Raw genomic sequence first — 19,805 nt, forward strand, 5'->3', positions numbered from 1 at the left:
TCTTCCCATAAATCCTCCATGATGCCTCCAACCTGGCTTGCAGTAGACCACCAGATCCAGATCTTTTCCAGTGGAAAAGATGGAAGGACATTGAATAGCTACCAATGGAGCATGCAGGCTGTCCTCTGGTTACAGGGCAACTCTCATTCTTGCTAAATAAAAGAGCTCTTGCTTCTCCTTCCAGTCATGGGAATTGTATCCCTTGTGCAGCTCTTCCTTGGGGATGAGATACTTGTGCCATCCACCTCTCCATCACTTTTTTTTTTTTTAAAGCAATCGGGGTTAAGTAACTTGCTCAAGGTTACACGGCCAGTTATTTCTGGGTGGGTGCTAAGTGTCTGAGCCCAGGATTCGATCTCCAGGTCATCCCAACACTGGAGCCGGTGCTCTTACTTGCTGAGCCACCTGGCCACCCCTCTCTCCATCACTTTTGGAATGACTCGCGATTTTAAATCTTCAGAGGTGGTGGTGTATACAACCATTTCTGAAAGAACTGAAAGACAGAATGACTGAGCCTCTTGCCACTGATCTTTGAATGACCAGAAAACAAGAGAAGTGAATACTGTATGGGAGGGAGGCAAAAATCCTAATTTTTTTTAAAGGCAGAATGAATCCAGGAACCTAGAGTATAGTGAGCCTGGCTTTGATTCTTGGCAAAATTCTAGAATGTCGCGTCTATTCCAGAAGCGTTTATTAAGCACCTACTATTTGCCAGGAACTGGGCTGATCACCAAGGAAAAGGAGAAAGGTAAAACACAGCCCCTGCCCTCAAGGAACTTTCAATCTAATGAGGGAGACACCATGCAAATAACTATGTACAAAAAAGATACTGATGGAGTAAGCTGGAGATAATCTTAGAGGAAAGGCGCCAACCTTAAGCAGGAATGGTTAGCAAACATTTATAAAAGGAAGCAGGGATCTCAAAGGCTCCACATGGTTTCATTAAGAACAGGTCAAAGTAGACAGACATTATTTCATTTTTTGATGGGTTAGTAGACTGGTAGCTCAGGGCAGTGCCATGGATAGAATTTACCTAGGTTTTAGCAAAGCAGTTTGGAAAAGATGAAAAGATAAAGGCTGGAAAAGTGGTTCTCAAAGTGTGGACTTGACAGCCCTGAGGGTTCCTGAGACCCTTTGTGAGGGGAGGGAATGATCTGTGAGTTTAAAATTTTTTTCATAATAAAATTAAGGTGTTTTAATGTCTAATATGACAAACATTGATAGCTATAACCCACATAAACAAAAGCTCTTGGGGGACATCAGCAATTTTTAAGGATATAAAAGGGAAAGAGGAAAGGAAGGAATAAGCATTTGTATAATATTTACTATGAGCCAGGCATTGTGCTAAATGCTTTATAGATATGATCTCATTTGACCTTCACAACAACCTGCCAAACCCTCCCCCCATCTTTTACATATGAGAAAACTGAGGCAGAGATTAAAGTGACTTGTCCAGAGTTACATAGCTAGTAAGTGTCTGATACTGGATTTGAACTCAGGTCTTTATGACTTCAGCTAGTGGATAGAGCAGTCATGCCTGAAGTCAGGAACACTCATCTTCCTGAGTTCTGTGTGATCCTAGGCAAATAACGTAACCTTGTTTGCCTCAGTTTCCTCATCTGTAAAATGAGCCGGAGAAGGAAATGACAAACCGCTCCAAGATCTTGGCCAAGAAAACCTCCTATGGGGTCACAGAAAGTCAGACATGACTGAAATGACTGAACAAGAATTCCAATTTCCTCTTTCTCCCGTGCCATCCAGCCGACTCCCTAGAGAGGGTCTAAGACCAAGAAGTTTGAGGACCCACTGAACCAGAAGATAGTGCAATGAGGTGTATTCAGAACTGGTTGAAAGTCTGGTCCCAAAGAGTCCCTTAGTGATTTGATGTCAATTTGAAGAGATGTCTCCAGTGGAGTTCCTCAGGGATTAGTGTTTGGCTCTGTGCTGCTGCTTTTTTTTTTTTTTAATAATAATTTGGTTGGGGGAGGCTAGGTGGTGCAGTGAATAGAGCACCGGCCTGGAGTCAGGAGGACCTGAGTTCAAATCCATTCTCAGACACTTCACTCTCTTTGCCTCATTTTCCTCCCTGTAAAATGAGCTGGAGAAGGAAATGGTAAACCGCTCTGGTGTTTCTGCCAAGAAAATTCCAAATACGGTAAAAGAGAGTCGGACACAACAGGAAAAATGATTCAATAACATGTGTCAATGTGCTAAGCACTGGGAATACAAATCAGAAAAAAAAAAAAACCAACAACAGACTTTGCCCTCAAAGAGTTTGCAATATAATGGGGAAAGACAATGAACAAAAGGAAGCTGGAAAGGGGTGAGGGAAGGTACTCAGTGTGGGGGCATGGTGGCACTCTAATGCACAACCCAGCCGCCCCTGGCATATTTAGGGTTTTTTTTTTGCCCTTTTTTTTTTGTGGAGGGGCAATTGGGGTTAAGTGACTTGGCCAAGGTCACACGGCTAGTAAGTGTTAAGTGTCTGAGTCCAAATTTGAATTCGGGTCCTCCTGACTCCAGGGCCAGTGCTGTCTTCATTGCACCACCTAGCTGCTCTATGTTATGGGTTTTAAAAAAAATGTTTATTGGCTAGATTATATTTGTAAAGTGTTCAGCACACTTTGCGGCACAAATTAGGTGCTTAATAAATGCTTAATTCCCTTTTCTCATCCCCCGAAATCCCCCATCAAAGAAATCCAAAATGAATTCAGCTGGAGAAGATGATTAGAACGAGTGCCACCGATGTCCAGAGTGAGTGCAGCTGGGTGGGAAATCATAACAAGCCTGGGAGGTAGGTACTATCATAATCTCTATTTTACAGTAGCGGAAACTGAGGCAGACAGAGGTTAAGTGACTTGCCCAGGGGATGATGGGTAGCACTGTCACTAAATACAGACAACCTATTATAGTTCTTTCCCTTTGGAGTGTTTAGATATGGGCAGAACCTTCAGAAGAAATAACGAACGCATTTATTTACCAAGCCATGACAACTAAGCAGGCATAGATTAGTATAGGCATATCCGCACGAAGGTGGCCAGATCAGCATCGTTTTCCAATGACTTCCTTAATGCATTATCGCCAACCTTTCATGGAAACCTAGGCCAATCACCTGTTTTTAGCATTATAATGTGGATAATAAGAGGTGACAGTGACATTGCTTTTTAAGGTTTACAAAGCATTTTATGTACACTGGGGCCTCACTAGTTGGAGGCAGTGTGGGTCAATCAATCAATAAGCATTTATTAAGTGCTTGTTATGGGCCAACTACTGGGGATACAAAAGAAAATAACCAAATAGTCCTTACCCTCAGGGAGTTTACATTCTGTCTGGGGAGGCAGTAGGTACACATCTAAGTACACAGAATTTGAGAGAGAGGACACACGTTAATGTGGGGGATCTTTAAAGGATTCATGCAGAAGATGGAGTCTGAGCTGCGTGTCAAAGGAAGAGAGGGACTCTGTGTGGAGTGAGAGCCATGGGGAGTGGAGACCTGGCTTTGGAGTCAGAGGGCCCGGGGCCCAGATCCTGGCTCTGCCACTGCTGCTGCTATTACTTCCGCTCCAGCAAAGTCATATATCACTTTTCTCCCTGAGAAGTGACTTTCCCAGGGTCACTCAGCCAATATGGGTCAGAGGCATTCACTGCTCAATACTGCTTCTCTTTAACTCTAAATCCCACAGAGGGGGTGATGTTCTGAAATAGGGAGGTAAAGCTTTGTCATCCTTGTTTCGAGGATTAGGAAAGTGAGGGTTCCAAGAGGTTAATGGACATGCCTTCTGCCTCCCGGTCCTGACTTCTCTCCGTGACATCCAGCTCCTGGGGAACTGACAGCTCCCCTCCCCCCACCCTATAATATTATTCTGACTGATATGTTTTCACAAAATCAACAGAAGACATTAAAGCATTACCCGGGGAGCACAGAATTGAGGAGTCCTCAGAGCCAGGAGCGAGAAAAGTCTTCTAAAAAGAGAGGGAGGGAATACAGATCGGAAGTAAAGAGGAAAAGCATTTTAGGGACCAGAAGAGCTGAGAAGAGAGAATGAGTCAGATTGGCTGGGGCCGCCCGGACTCTGCGCCTTAGCCCAGGCTGCCTCCTGTGCCTGGAATGCTCTCCGTGGCAGAATTCCCAGTCTTCTCCAAGACCTGACTCAGTAGCTGCTACCTCCTACAGGACTTTCCCCACATTTCCTTGGCTTTTAGTGCTTATTTTCTTTCTCCAGTTGCCTCTTTTCCTATAAACTCTTTGAAGACAGGAATTTTATTTTTTGGCGGGGCTTCATATCTTAGCACCCCATACTGCACCTTGAGCATATTAGGTATGGATAGAATCTTGGAATTCAGAAGAGATGCATTCAAATCTCAGACACCTGCTCATTGTATAATTCTGAGCAAAGTCACTTAACCTTTCTTTCTGAGACTTGGTTTACCCCTTTCTAAAATGAGCAGGTTGGGGTAGCTAGCCTCTAAGGTTCTTTCCAGACTTAGGTCTATGAGTCTATGAAAGGGTCATGGAATTGAATTTAGAGCAGGAAGGTGTTTTCGGAGTGCAGTGGATGTCAGTCCAGGTCAGACTGAAAACTTGGTGGAAATAGTCATTCCACCAATATTTATTCAAAGATCTGGGCTGTTAAAAAGGTCCTTCAAATCCATTTGGGTTTTCAAATCCATAGTGCATATCCATCCCCAGAGGTGCTCCCTTCTGACTAAAGTCCAATCCCTGTTATCTTATCACAAGGCCTGGAGGGTCTCACACATCCAGGTAAGGATCGGGGGGAGTCCTCCTGTTCCCCCCCTGCTGCATCTGTTTGGTAAAAGGCACAAAAACTAGATTTTAAGCTAGCATTGTTGAACCATTGCTCTCTAAAGCAGGAAAGGATCTGAGATGTCAGATTGCTACTCGGCTCCATCTTTCCCCCCTTTGGTGACTAGCTGTCTCTGATTACTTCCCATCTATTCTGTATATATCTTGTATTAACCAATAGTTTATATGTTCTCTCTCCCGTTGGAATATAGGTCCTTGAGGGCAGGCACCAAGAGTCCTCTCTGACCTTCTCCCCCTCGTCCCCCCAACTTCCCAGAGGCTGGTGGGTTATTTCCCAGCCCAACTGAGCCCTCACTTCCTCTTGCCCTTGGAGTCTGGGCTGGATCTTTGCTCTTTGTGTGTATTAGTCTCCCCACCCCATTTTGCTCCTTAGGGACCCCTCAGTTCATCCAGGAGACATCAGCAGGAACCTCTATACCTCTGGGTCCTTGGAGAAGCATCACTCGGGCTGGCTCCCAGGGGGCTGCAGGTGGGAGGTGGGGGGCAACTTTCTTCCTGTGAGCCAAGAGCAGGTGAACACGAAAGCCCTGCTCCTGCTGGCTGTCTTTGAACTCTATAAATCACAGCTTCTTTTTTTCTTCTTGGAAAAAGCGGAATAAACAAATGAAGACAGGAACGAAATTAAAAGATAATTGGAAGGCTATATTGGGCTGCTGTGTGTGTGCCTGGGTGCTGACAATCTGGTGTCTCTCTGTGCCGGGAGGACAAATTGAGAATTCTTCAGTTTGCTCAGGGGGGAGAATAAAACAATCTAACTCAGACGCCTGTGATGCAAATAAACAGACCGATCTTAGAGAGGATTAGTTTTGCCTTCCACATTAAGAGTAGCATATCCTGGCATGTGCCTTCAGAAGGCTCCCCTGCTTTCTGGGAAGGGGCCAGACAGGGAGGGGTCTGGGCCTGGGCTTTAATGGAGGGGGCTGGGCTGGGGGTGGGGGTGGCATGAGTGCCTACACAGCAGATGGTGAAGTTTGGGGACAGAGAGGGTGGGATTACAGGGAAAGTATGGGAGAGAGGTATGATCTCTCTCCCCTTTCACCCTTCCATCCCCACCCCCAGTCTAGATGCCTTCAGGGTTGAGAAGACCAAGAATTCAGGCAAACAGCATGATGTGGCAGAAAGACTGCTTAGATTCAGAAGATCCCTGGTTCCAATCTCTGCTCTGACACTTACTAGCTGGGTAAGTGCTTGCAAATGCCCTGCTCTTCCTGGGGCTTGGTGTCTTCTCTTATGACAAAAAGGGGAGAAGAGAGAACAGAAGAGTAATAATTTAGCACAACTTACACATTTCTATCATGCTTTAAGGTTTGTAAAGTCCACAGAATGTTAGAACATAGAATGCCAAATTTGGTTGGGGCCTTAGATCCCAGAATGTCAGAGCTGAGAGGGCCTTTAGAACCTGGAATGTCAGATCTGGGAGGGCCCTTAGAACACAAAATTTCAGAGCTGGGAAGGGCCTTAGAGCACAGAATGTCAGAGCTAGGAAGGCCTTAGAACACAGAATATCAGAATTGGGAGGTGTAGCAGCAAGCACCCCAAGCACGTCCTCAGGGTTTGCCGCCCATACAGGTTCTTGGATCTGCTTTGATAAAGGAAAGCAACTCAAAATGGGATTAACAAGCTCTGGGTTTTAACACAATCAATTTGAAAACTAAGCCAATACAGGGGAATCTTTAATTGCCATTACTATCACAGGAGGGCCCTTAGAACCTAGAATGTCAGAGCTGGGAGGGGCCTTAGAGCACAGGATATCAGAGCTGGGAGGGGCCTTAGAACACAGGATGTCAGAGCTGGGAGGTCCCTTAGAACTTAGAATGTCAGAGCTGGGAGGGATCTTAGAGCAAAGAATGCCAGAGCTGGAGTGGACCTAAGAAGGCAGGATTTTAGAACCTAGAATGACTGAGAGGGGAGGGGCCTTAGAAAATGGAATGTTAGAAAAGACTTTAGAACATAAAACAAGGGAAATGAGCCCTTGGAAGATAAGATACTAGAGGTAGAAGCACCTGGGGGATCCCCTAACCCAACCCCCACATTTTATACATTAAGACCCCGAGGCCCCAAGGCTAAGTGACGAAGTCAGAGATAGCCTATTTCTCTGGAAAGAGCATGGATCTAGTTTCAGAAGACTTAGGTTGAATCCCAGCTCTGCCACTTGGTACCTATGTGACCTTGGTCTAGTCTTGTCTCCTCTCTGGGCTTCAGTTTACCTGCTTGTACAAGGAAGGGGTTGTACTGGATGACTTATGTCTAAGGTCCCTTTCTGCTCGCAATCTGTGATTCTGGGATAATGGGGTAATGTCAGAGCCAGAACTGGAAATCGTCTTTCCCCTCCCAGTCCTGGAGTCTTCCCATCGCCCCATTGTTCTCTTTCCTCTCTGGTTAGTTTTGGGAGTTGCAGCCAGTGACAGAGGTGGGGTGGTGGTGGTGTCATGGGGTGGGGTTTGGAGCAGACTTACCAGGCAGCTCCTCGCTGAAATCCTTGGCAAATCCCTTTCTCCCTTTGGGCCTCAGTTTCCTTCTTTGTAAAAGAGACTAGATGATTGCTACCTGAGAGACCTCTCACCTGTAAATCCTAGGAAACCTACAAAGTGTTCCAGCGCCAAAGTGGGGGTGGAAGGGCCCGGTCTGTGGGGGAGGCAGATGCACTCTGGGTTCCTTTGTCTTCCTCTTTGTCCTCAGAAACAATGGATGCAGCTTTATGGCTCCTGGGGGGGCCTGCAAAGGCTCATCTTCCACAATCCTGGCAAGTGCTGACTGTCTCTCACTTCAGCTCAGCCCCTAAGCCCCTAAGTCCCATTATGGTAACACGAGGCTGATTCCTAATCAATGCACTGAAAAAACCGCAGCTGGCCAGGTGCGGCAGCATCCACCGCCAAGGCCAGGCTAGACCCACAGCCTCTGATCCGAAAGAGCTCCGGTGATGGGGAACACACTACCCCCCTCCTCCCAGGCTATTGATTAAACTTTGGGAATCTTTAACTGTTACAAAGCCAGTCCTTTCACTGAGCTGAAATCTGTCTCTCTGCTACTAGAACATGCTGAGACTTTGGTCTGCCTTTGGGGCCAAGCGGCACGAGTCTCATCTCTCTTCCAGATGACATCTGGGCCAGACTGGAAAGAGCCCTGGATCTGGCACCTGCAGCAGAAGAAATTAAATTGCATCTGGAATCGGAGGCTCTTGGTTCAAATTTCACCTCTGCCCCGTGTTCTCTGGGCAAATAAACCATGAAATGCAGCTGGAGTGTGGGTTCCTCCTCTGTCAAAGGAGGGGCCCAAACTTGGTGACCTCAAAGGCTCCTGACAGCTCAGAACCTATGACATTAGAACCTGTTCTGTCAATTAGTTGTGTGACCCTGGGTGTGTCATTTCCCTTCCTTTCTCATCTGTAAATCGAGGAGGTTGGACTACACAGTCCTCAAGGTTTTGTCTAACTAATGCATCCTTCACTGAGAGGTCCATTAGAAACAGGCCAGGGCTGGCATGGGGGAACCAATCGTTGTTTGTCCTTCATTTTCAGAGAGGACCAAAGACAACACGAAGGTATTGTCTTGACATGAATTGGAGAGAGTTAAACCGGAACTCGGGTCATAGGGGCTGATATGGGGGAGTGGGAACTAGCAGGGTGCGGGAGACTTGCAGTCTGGCAGCAGGAGGCATTCAGACTGGACATAAGGAAGGCTCTCAGACTACTGATGCTTTCTCCCTTTCATTTGGAGAGGGATAAAACTAGCGCTCATACATATAATCACTTCTCATCTAATGGATGGAGAGCTGGCCTCGGAGACAGGAAGATCTGGGTTCAAGTCTCCCCTCTGACACATATTGGTTGTATGTCTCTGGGCAAATCACTGAACTTCTCAGCGTCCTAGGAGTCTCTCTTAACCTTTAAGTCACAGAGGAGCCATTTACCTTCATCAGTAGAAGGAATTTCCTCCAGTGACAGTCCCCTGTGTCATTTCTCTGGGCCTCACTTTCCTCAGTTATAACATAGGGACAGAAAGGTAGCATTGCTATCCAGAAGTAAACAGATAGCACCCCTCAGAAGGTCTGGGTTTGAGTACTGCCTCCTGTGACTGACACATTTTGTGAGCCTGAGTACCAAGAAGTTAGTGACTTTAAGACTGGGACTCAGAGAAATGAAGTGACCTGTCCAAGAAACTTAAGGCCAGGATGTGGTTGTTTCTTTCCTGGGGGGCCATCCTGAGGATGATGCCGACAACAACTTCTATTTCTGGAGGGCTTCATTAAAGTTTTACATTGTGAATTCCTTACATCAACTCCTTCAGGGAAATCCTTCGCCGTTGCCTCTTTATCCAGTGTGGAGGTGGCCCTACCTAGACTATGCCAGCTCTGTCAGAGCTAGCCATGCAAGCTGGAAAGGCTGGGCAAAGTGGTCTAGGGAACTCCCAGATGAGGAAAATCCCTTTGCAGATAGAGATCAACCCCTTCTCTGCATTTGACTGTACTTGATGACTGAGGACCAGCTTAATCCAATCCAGCCTAGCTGCCAGGGATGCACTCCTTTTTTGTCCCACAGCAATCGACAAAAACCATCTATTAAATCCTGATTGGGAGTTGTGATCTGCCTTAGTGGAGGATATGGGCACATGGAAGAATTCTTTTCGTAGGATCATAGAGCATAGTTTCCCCCTCTCCCCTCACCAGCATTCCTGGCCCAGCCTTTGGGGGTAGATCCTGAAGACAGCTTGTATATAATAGGATCACAGATAGAGAGATCATTTAGTCCACCATCTCCCTTTTTACAGATGAGGAAACTGAGGCCCAGGGACATTAAGTGACTAGCCCATGTTAACACAGTGGAAATATCTTCTAACTCCACAATCAATGTTCTTCCCATTCTACCAGGTCAGTTTATTCTGTCCAATCCAATCCAGTCTAATCCAGGTCAGTCCAGTCCAGTCAAATTCAGTTCAGATCAGTTCAGTTCAAATCAACAAACACTTAAGCAATATTTTACCATACACTTGGCAATTGGCTTAGATAGAGAGGTGGACCTAGAGAGAAATTGGCTGTGTGACTTTGGACTTGTCCCTTACTCTCAGAGTGCCCCAGGATACTTTCTAAGCCCCTAAGTCATAGACTACTTTACCTGTCTCTTTTGGAAGAGTGAGTTTCCTTTTGGGAGTTCCATTTCCCTGTAAAATCACAGGTCCCCTAATTCTGTCTCCTCCCACACCCTGAGATGTACCTGATACACATACCTTTGGAGATTGAAGGTTAGATGCCTCCTCACAACCAGAGAAGCAGGCAGTGTCTCTGTCTCTCTCTGTTTCTATCTCTGTCTCTTCCTCTCTCCCTGCTTTACCCCCTCTTCTCTTTCTTTCTTTTTTTTCTCTCTCTCCCCCTTCTCTCCTCTCATTTCCTCTCTCTACTCCCTCCTCTAATTCCCTCTCCTTCTCACTTTCTCCTTCCCTCTATTGTGTTCCTTCTCTTCCCTCCTTTCCTCTTTCTGACTCTCTATCTCTGTCTCTCCTTTCCCTCCTCTCCCTTCCTCTTTTTTTTTTAAAGCAATTGGGGTTAAGTAACTTGCTCAAGGTTACATGGCCAGTTATTTCTGGGTGTGGTGCTAAGTATCTGAGCCCAGATTCGATCGCAGGTCATCCCAACTCTGGGGCCAGTGCTCTTACTCGATGTGCTACCTGGCCACCCCTCTCTTCCTCTTTCTATCCCTTCCCTCCTCTATTTCTCTCTTTCCTCTCTCTTACACACACACACACACACACACACACACACACACACACACACACTCACACACACTCACACACACACACACATTCTTACACATAGACTGCCTCATAACCTTAGGCATTTTCTGGACCAGGCCAGACCAGGCCGGGCTCAGTCACAGAGAGGCCTTTAACAATGTTCACACTGGTTGTACAGACTTGACCACCAAACTTAACTTGCTATTTCCTGCAGGGTTAAACTCTGGACCTGAAGCAGGGCTGTGTGGGAGGTTGGTCTGGATGGTTACACTCTAAAACCTGTTTTTCCTGCTCTTGCTCAGCCTGGCGTAGTTCATTTTGGTGAGTCCTGCTGCAGGGGCCCAGAGTCCCTGAGTCCCTGAGTCCCCGCACAGGAACTGAGTACGGCCAATTCCCAGCTGTGGGTGGTGGCCAGGTGGGGCCTTAACTCCAGCAACATAAGTCATTTTGTTCCTCAGGTGCCACAGCCATAGGACCAAAACCACAGAACAGATACTTTAAAGAATAGAGGTAAGGAAGAGAACAAAGGCAGATGGGGATAGGATTCTTTGTTCCCTAAAGGCATGACAAAAGGAAAGGAGTTTGGAGGGTGAGGGAGGAGGACCCTGTGAGGGGCTCCTGGAGAGGGAAGCCCCAGTGCCCAAGGAAGAGCATTAGAACAGACCTGAGAGGGGATGAAAAGAACATCATAAAACCTTGAAAAAACTTAACCTTTAAAAAAATGCCCAGAAGAAAACCAAAAGGCAGAGACGAGAATAGGAAACCCCCTCACCCATCCTGTTACTACCTTGCTAAACTTAATATATAGTTCTTAAAATAACTCAACAGTATGTGACAGAAGTTCACAGTATCTTATGTAACCCTCTTTCTGGTTCCTTGGATCTTAAAAAGTCTCTGTTGATTAAGTTCATGACAAAAGAGAAAATTTAAAATAAAAACAGAAGCTACTGGAAGAAGGAAAGGCCTTCCACTAAGAATAAGGGGGCTTGGGTTCTAGACCCACATCTGTTACTGACAGTGTGTGACAGAGGGCAAGTGGCCCCATGTCTTTGGTGCTTAGCCACCTCCCCTGATGACTTGAGGATGGAGTTTTAGGGGGTGGTGTCTAAGGTTCTAGCTAATATCCTGTGTTCTAAATTCTATGTGTCAAGGGCCTGCCTAGCTGTGACATTCTGTGTTCTAAGTCCTCTCCCATCTCTGACATTTTATGTTCTAAGGGCCCTCCCAGCTCTGACATTCTGTGTTCTAAGGGCCTTCCCAGCTGTGACATCCTATGTTCTAAAGACCCTTCCAGCTCTGACATCCTGTGTTCCAAGGGCCCTCCCAGCTCTGACAATCTGTGTTCCAAGGGCCATTTCCAAGCTCTGACATTCCCTGTTCTAAGGGCCCTCCCAGCTTTGACATTCTATGTTCTAAGGGCTCTTTTAGCTCTGATATCCTGTGTTCTAAGGGCTTTCTTAGCTTTGACATTCTGTGTTCTAAGGGCTCTCTTAGCTGTAACATTCTGTGTTCTAAGGGCCCTCCCAGCTCTGACATTCTATGACCTATAAGCCCTTGGAGCTCTGATGTGCTTCTGTGGGATATTTAATTGATAGAAGGGAGCATATTTGAGTTGGCTAGAGGTGGGAGGGCATCCCAGTTATCCAGCACCTTGGAAAAAGGTGGGAGTGGACTCTTCCTCTAAAAGATAGGTATGGAACAAGATTGACCCTATCCTTGGTCTCTATGCTCCCTCTCTTGCCTTAGGAAGGTTCAATAGGCAGGTTACCCCAAACCCTTGGGGATGTTCACCCTTGTGGGCTTGGCATGGAGATGGAGCAGAGAGGCAGTTCATCTTTGGGTGGCAAAAGCTGGGCTAGGGAACCCTGGCCCGATTTGCTAACGTTTTCTCTCCCTGCCCCCATCTCTGCTTCCCTTCTCCTCTGCAGCCTCATTTTCCTCAGGAACAGATGATCTCTGTGACAGCCTCGACCCCTGCATCCAGCTCCTGTAAGCGCTTCCCCTCCCCTGTTCCTCCTCAAGCTCCCTCTCATCCAGCCCAAAGAGCTGATTTCTCCTTAAGCTGTTTAGGCTTTGAAAACTTGGGCTGCTTGGCTCCATCTCTCACTACCCTGGGCCTATAAATAAAGACTGAGCTGATGCTCTGATGGCTTCTGTCAGCATCAGCATCTCCATGAGGACACAGGGACCCAGGAGCCGCCCTCAGCCTCCGTCCTGCAGGTGTCCACGTGCTCCCAGAACTACCTCGTCTGGCCCCTTCTTTCTCCTGTCCCCTGAAACCGCCCAGCCCAAAGCCTGCCATATCCCGTGCTCATCCAGCAGGTGCTTCCCAACATTTGGAGAATGACTGACGGGGCTGAATATTCAGCTGGGCACGAGGGAGGCAGCCTCGGTGTCTCTCCCGCTTCTGCCTGAGAGGCAATCCCAAGGTGCTGGAGAGTTCTGCATGTGCACTCCCAAGGCCTGGGGCCCAAATATCGACTGTGTCACTCACTTCGGATGTGTGACCCTGAGTGTCTGGGCCATCCCTAGCCAAGGAACACTACATACATGTTACTGTGTAAGAAACTCTGCTGAGCTCCTCTGGGGATACAAAGCCAAAAAGAACCAAAATATTCCCTGTCCTTAGAAAACGGCATTTCACGGAGGGAGAGGGAAGGGAAGGGAAGAAGCATTTATTAAGCGGCTGCTATATACCAAGCACTGCACTAAGCACTTTACCAATATGGTCTTATTTCATCCTGACAACAACCTTAGAAAGTAGGTGCAATTATTATTCCCGTTTTACATATCAGGAAACTGAGGCAATCAGTGCTTAAGTGACTAGCCCAGGGTTATCCAATTAGAAAGTATCTGAGGCAGGACTTGAACTCAGGTCTTCCTGTCTCTAGGCCCAGCACTTTATCTGATGGGCTACCTAATTGCCTACATGAAAACAGAAGGTATATGAAATTCAATGAGTAGCAAATAGGCTAATTTGGTTGGAAGATAGCATTGTGAAGGAATGATGTGAGTGAATGAATGAAATAAAAAAAAAAACAACTTTTATTATGTGTTTGTCAAGCCCTCTCTTAAGATCTAAGGTATAGATACAAAAAACAGTTGCTCTGTGACATCCCCCCTAAGAAGCTTATGTTCTAAAGGGAGGAGATAATACTTTTAATGAGAGTGTTGGCCATAGAAGAAGGGTCTGAGGATGTGAAATAAACCCAGAAAAGTCAGGCTGGAGCTAGACTACAAGAGTCCTTCAAAGGGAAATAGAGGAACTTGAATATGGAGGCAATAGGGAGCCACAGATTCTTCAGGATTCCCACGGAAAGGTCCCCTGAATCAGGAGAAAGCACTTGGTAGGCCTGGCTAGCCTTGACAAGGAAGGCCTGGGAGACAAACCATCACTTTGTAATGTAGAGTGTGTGTCCTGAAATGCCCTCCCTTCCAACTCTGGAACTGTTGCTGCTGTGGATCCACTTCCTGACTCCTGCCCTGCCCTGCCCTCTGGATTTGGCATTCTGATGAGTCCCCAGAAACTCTCCTTTGTTCTTTGATCAAAGCCTGTACCATGACTATCTTCTTGATTGTTTCTAACCCCCCCCCCCCCATGGAGAGGTAGCAGCTGGCATAATGGATAGAATCCTGCCCTTGGGAGTCAGGAGAATCTGAGTTCAAATCTTGACTCGCATACTTACTAACTGTGGGATTCTGGGTACCACTCTTAACCTCAGTTTCCTCATTTGTAAAGTGGGGATAGTAATAGCATCTTTCTCCCAGGATTGCTGTAGGGATCAAATGAGATAGCATATACAAAATCCTATGCAAACCCTAATGCTTATAGGAGTGTAGACTATTAAATAAGGAGGTCATTTACTCATGAGGACAGAGGGAGGGCAACCTGAGATTTATGGGTAGAATTGGGAGAGGGAGCTTTATGGGTATACCCAATTTTGACCCTTATATCAGGTAGATGAGATGCTAATCCTGTAACCTAATGTTTGGAACTACAAGGCACTTTGGATATCTAGGAGATCAAGCCAATCTTACACTTGTCTCTAATTTTAAAAAATGTGGGTTTTTTTGTTATTGTTTCTCAACCATGCCTGACTCTTTGTGACACTATTTGGGGTTTTCTTGGCAAAGATACTGGCTCATTTTTCTTCTCTGGCTCATTTTACAGATGAGAAAACTGGGCAAACAGGGTTAAGTGACTTGCCCAAGGTCACACAGCCAATAAGTGTCTGAGGAAGATGAGTCTTACTCCAGGCCTGGCTCTCTCTGTATTATGGCACCACCTAGCTACCACCACCACTTCTCTCTTTACCCTCAACCCCTTCCCATTCCTCAGGTCCTTGACCCAAAGTCCTGCCTCATCCCCTTCCCTTCCAACAAACCCATCCCTCCAAATTCCCAATTTCTATATAGGACAAAATCACCCTTCCAGTAAAGTCACTCTTAACTCCTTCCACATCCAGTGAGTTTCTGTCTTGCTGATTCTTTCTGCTCAGCATCTCCTGTGCCCAGCCTCCCCTCTGAACCATTGGCCACTTCTCCCCTTTACGTCTTCAGCACATCTTGCCTCTTCGCCAGTCCCCCTTCATCTTCTTCCCTCTCCAGTGATCCTCTGCCCAGCTTCCAAAGTGATATCTTTCCAGCCTAGAGGCAACCAGGTCACTACTGCCTTGCTCCCACGGCTTCAGGGCTCCCTATGCCTGCTAGGATAAGATGCAAATTCCTCTCTCATTTAAAGCCCTTCACAATCATCTCTAACCTGTCACTCCAGACTGATCACACATTCCACCCTTTGCCTTGTAAAATCCCAAACTTCCTTCAAAATAGCTCGGTGGCCCCAGAGGAAACCTTGGCTCATTCCTCCAATCTGTCCTATTTTCTACTTTCCTCAAATTAGTTTGCATTTCCTTGTTTGTGGTCAGGTTATTTCCTTCCAATAGAATGAAAGTTCTTTGAAGACAGGGCTGTTTTGTCTTTTTTTCCCCTGTATATTCCCAGTGCTTCATACAAAGAGGACATTCAATTGTTGAATTGAATTGTTCTCGGTTTTCCTACCTGGGCTGGGAGCAGCTGTCAGTGCCTGGCTTTTGGACTCCAGGGGTCTCTGCTTGGATCCCACCCCTGAGATTGGGGAACAGGCCCTAGGCAAATCTGAGGAAGAGGCTGAGGGTTCAGGGAGACCATTGTTGTCAGCAATTGCCTGATTTAAATCTCATCTTGTGATTCCAATTGTGTCGGGTGAGATGTGAGCCCCGATGGTCTGAGCTGGGACACAAACTTATTGGATTTGCTGCTGATCTCACAAGGCTCTTCCAAGGAAAGTGCTTTACAAATCAGGCAAATGTGAATCATTTTTATTACTAGTATCTATGACAATGGTTTTTTAAATTCTGGGGAGGAGGGAGGCTCTGGGAGGAGGGGATCAGGCTGGGGAGGGGAAGGAAGCTCACCCCATGATCATAGATTCACAAGATGCAGGATATCACACATTTAGAGCTAGGAGGTCACCTTGTTCAATCCTGTCATTCCACAGAGGAGGGGAAGAGAAGGGAAGTCACTTGTCTCACCCTCCTTCCTTGGCCAGCTAGCCTCTGCCTGAATGCTGGGGAGCTCACCGATCCTTGACACAGTCACAGATCTCATTGTTTGGATGTTTTCCCTTTTGTGAAGCTGCATTCTCTTTCCTCCCCACAGCTGTTTCTACTATGGCCCTCTCAGGCTAGCCTTGGTCCCCTTCTTGACATCGAGACAGGGCTAAGCATTTTTTTGCTGGAGGGGTGGAGGAGAAAGAGGATGGTGCCAATAACTGTGGGGGGCACCAGGGTGGGTGAAGTAGTCAGGCAGGGTGGGAGTGGGCCCGAGCCCATTAAGATGCTGGCCCCATAGTCAGTGGGGAGGATTTTTGACAGCTTAGGGCTGCGGGAGGGAAATCAGAGCTCCTTTGATGAAGCCCCAGGTGTGGTGATGCTGGGGAACTTTGCAGAAGAGTCTGATTGTCAGGAAAGTGGAGATGACGGCTCTGAAAAAGGAAGCCTGGGCTAGGGAGGGAATGGGGGAGGGAGGGAAAGGCAAACTTTAATCACCACTGATTTCTCAGCTCCAGGAGGGGAGGGAGGGCTGTGCTTGAGAACGAAGCAGATATTCCGCATCAAAACCCATTTTTCTGGTTACCCCCTATGTGCCAGGGCAAAGGAGTAAAAAAAAAGTCAGCCAGAAATTTAGGGCTGGGGGGAGCTTAACAGGCCACCTTGTCCAATCTTCACTTTTCACCTAGGAGGAGACTAGTCCCAGAGAAGTTAAGTGACTTGCCCAAAGTCATGCAACTAGTAAGTCTCCTGGGCAGGATTTGAATCTGACTGCTGGAAAGTTTGAGTGTGAATACTGACTTACTAGTGGTGGGGCTCAGAGTGAATCACTTGCGTGCTTTCGGCCTCAGTTTCCTCATCTGTATAGTGGGAATTACAAGAGCACCTACAGTCACCTGTTTGTATGGATCGAAGAAGAGAATCTGCAAGCCTCAGACAGTATTAGCATAATTATCATTGTGGTTTGCTGTTATCCCAGGGGTTCCGAGACCCTTGAGTTTGCTCAGACATCCCCCGACTGATGGGTGCCCCATTACCGTTTGCAAAGCACTTAATACACATCATCTTCCCAGAAGCCTTGGGAAGTAGGCATGACGATGCCCATTCTGCAGCTCATGGGATCCTAGGTCTACAGCTAGAGGGATTGCAGAAACCATCACATCCAACCTGCACATTTTACAGATGAGGAAACGGAGACCCAGAGAGTGGAAGTGACTTACCCAGGGTCACACAGCTAGCACATATCCACCTAGCAGGATAGCACAGTTATTAATGGGCTGAGTCAGAGGACTACACACAAGTTCATTCAACAGGCAGGAGGAGAATTCTCCTGGTTCATTCTGCTCTCTCCAAGTGTCCAAACAACGAATAAAAAAAAATTCCTGCTCTACAGTAAGCCCTCTCAGCAAGACCCAGAATGGTGGCTCATCGAATCAGCAGCATTAGAGGAATCCTTAACACTGGTTAGAGTACATAGAGGCCCAGGCAAATTGCCTCCTATGGGAGCAGCAACTGATAAGACTGGTACCATCTGTATGCTTCCTCTCCACCTGCTTTTGTTACCTCGCTCTCTCCTCGGTGACAGCTGGCCCCTTTGCCAGTGATTACATGGTGCGTGTGCTCTCCACTGAGCGAGCACAGGGAGTTTGTTTAATTCAGCCTGAAGTCCAGAGGCCCTAGGACATGCACCTGCCATTAGTGGGGGCTGATGGTTGCTGCTTGTGTTTGCTATGCAGGGGTAAGACAGTAAGCTGACAAGTCGTGATGGAATGTGTGCCCCTCCACCAAGGACCTACGTTCAGGTCCCAACTCTGCCCCTTACTATGTGGGTGACCATGGGAAAATCAGGACCACTTTGGACCTCAGCTTTTCATAGGTAAAATGAGGGGTCTGGATTAGAGGATTAGACGGGCTCTGAGATTTCCCCCAGTTCTGGCTACGCTGGCACAAAAGAGACCTGAGGGTATAGTCAGGCATGCTCACTGCTAAATGAGGGAAGCAGAGAAAACAGGCGGTGAAAAAAACAGGGGGATGAAGAGGGTCCTGAGTGCAAAAGTGCGAAATAAAGGGTTATTGTTGTTCAGTCTTAAGTGACCTCATTTAGAGTTTTTTTGGCAAAGATACTGGAATGTTTTGCCATTTCCTTCTGGCAGCAAGAATGCTTTCTCTCTCTCTCATAGGGTTTTCCTTTCTGTTAACGTAACTCTTTTGGAACTTTAGTATTAAAGAATTTAAAGACCTGAGATAATAATTTTAAAGGCTTAGCACAATGCCCGGCACATAGTAGATACCTAATAAATGCTTGGTCCTTCCCTAAGGCCGGAATTCTTAACCTGAAATCCATGGACCATCCCACCCTTCCAGGGGTCTGTGAATAGACTTAAGGGGGTTCATTCACTTGAACAGGAAAAAAATGACATCTGTGTTTTCACTCATCTCTAATTTAAATGAAGCATTTCCTCCAATTGAGAATGTAGGCATCAGGACTTCTTCTGAGAAGGGGCTGGTGGGTGTCCCCCAGTTACCGGAGCAGACCCAAGTGGGCTCAAGGACACCCTCCTCCCCAGCAATGCCCAGCCCTGACATTTCCTGCCGGAATCTTCTCTGGACGCCTTGTCTATCCCCCCTGAGCAGTTACCCCATTCTCAGAGGCTGGGTGGGGTTGGAATGAAATGGGAAGCATTCATCTGGTGTGCTCTGAGAGAACAGAAGTGTTTGCACTCAGGTAGCACCTGTCAAGAAAAGCTCCGAGTGCTTTGCAAGCATTAATTAAGGTTCTGAGCTCTCCTGGGAGAGAGGTGTGGAGTTGGCAGAACATGCTCTGTGACTGGGGAGAGGAGGCTGGGAGTGCAGGACCTCCGGGCCAGGGCTGGGAGGTGGTCTGAGTCCTCTGACCCATTCCAGGCCCGTTCTTGGCCAGTCACAGAGACGGCTGACTGCCGGGTGCTTTCTGAGCTCCGAGCTGATTTCCACGGAATCATTGGGCAATTAGTGCTGTGTAGTACAGAGAGGCCTGTGGGCCCCGGCAAGGCTTCACATGTGTTGTTGCTGTTGTCGCTGAGTCGGTTTCTGACTCTTCTGACTTTGTTTGGGGCTTTCTTGGTTTGCCATTTCCTTCTCCTGGATAAATAGATTTGAGAATCACCAGTAGGGAAATGATAATTGAGTCCATGGGAGCTGATGATGATCCTTCTCCTGCTTGTTTTACAGATGAGGAAACTGAGGCAAACAGGGTCAAGTGACTTGTCCAAGGTCACACAGCTCGAGTCTGAGGTCAGATTTGAACTGGCCTATGCACTGTGGCACCACCTAGCTGCCTCTATGCTTTACATACATTACCCCATTTAAATCTCATCAAAACCTTGGGGGTGGGTGGGATAAGTATTATGATTATTATTCCCATTTTACAGACAAGGAAAACTGATGCTTAAGAAAATCCAATGATTTGCTGGAGTCACTTAGTTGATTAATATCAGAGGCATGATTTCAACCTATATCTCTTCCTGACTGTAGCTCTTCATTCTCACTAAACCAAGCTCCCTCTCAGCAATGACTTCTTTCCTCTTCTCAGGGGAGAGTCAAATCAGTTAGTAAGTGTTTATTAAGCATCTGCTGAATGCCAGGCACTGTGCTTAGGCTGGGCATGCAAAGAGAGGTAAAAGAGCC

The sequence above is a fragment of the Petaurus breviceps genome, unplaced genomic scaffold, assembly GCF_028583685.1.
Source record: "Petaurus breviceps papuanus isolate PSGF00001 unplaced genomic scaffold, PetGlider_PUasm1.0 91041, whole genome shotgun sequence".
In the NCBI taxonomy this organism is placed as follows: domain Eukaryota; kingdom Metazoa; phylum Chordata; class Mammalia; order Diprotodontia; family Petauridae; genus Petaurus; species Petaurus breviceps.